The 255-nt window shown below is 54.1% G+C and overlaps 1 protein-coding gene across 1 annotated transcript in view; it reads right to left on the bottom strand.

Annotated features, from left to right (window-relative positions):
- Positions 1 to 255, bottom strand: part of LOC119581628 (MAP/microtubule affinity-regulating kinase 3-like) — a gene marked incomplete in the record, with an annotated part of 89,364 nt that overhangs the window by 70,932 nt on the left and 18,177 nt on the right.

Genomic DNA, 255 nt, shown 5'->3' with positions numbered 1-255 from the left:
CGGTGTAACAGTGTGCGATGACGTCATCTGCGGTGACGACAACGCACACGCAGGCTGGCAGACGCCGTCGGATCACGGGACGCCACATGAGAAATGCGTGTAAAGGAAACGTGTAAAGGAAGATAAAGAGCACTTCACATCGACCTGAGGGGGAAAAGAAAAGAAAAAGAAAAACCGCCAACGCACAGGACGAGAAGCACGTGGAGAGAGACCAATGACGGGCTGGTAGCGTGCACGGACGACTGGTTACACGAG

Source organism: Penaeus monodon, chromosome 15, assembly GCF_015228065.2.
Source record: "Penaeus monodon isolate SGIC_2016 chromosome 15, NSTDA_Pmon_1, whole genome shotgun sequence".
Lineage (NCBI taxonomy): Eukaryota > Metazoa > Arthropoda > Malacostraca > Decapoda > Penaeidae > Penaeus > Penaeus monodon.
This window is presented reverse-complemented; position numbering and strand designations above follow the sequence as displayed.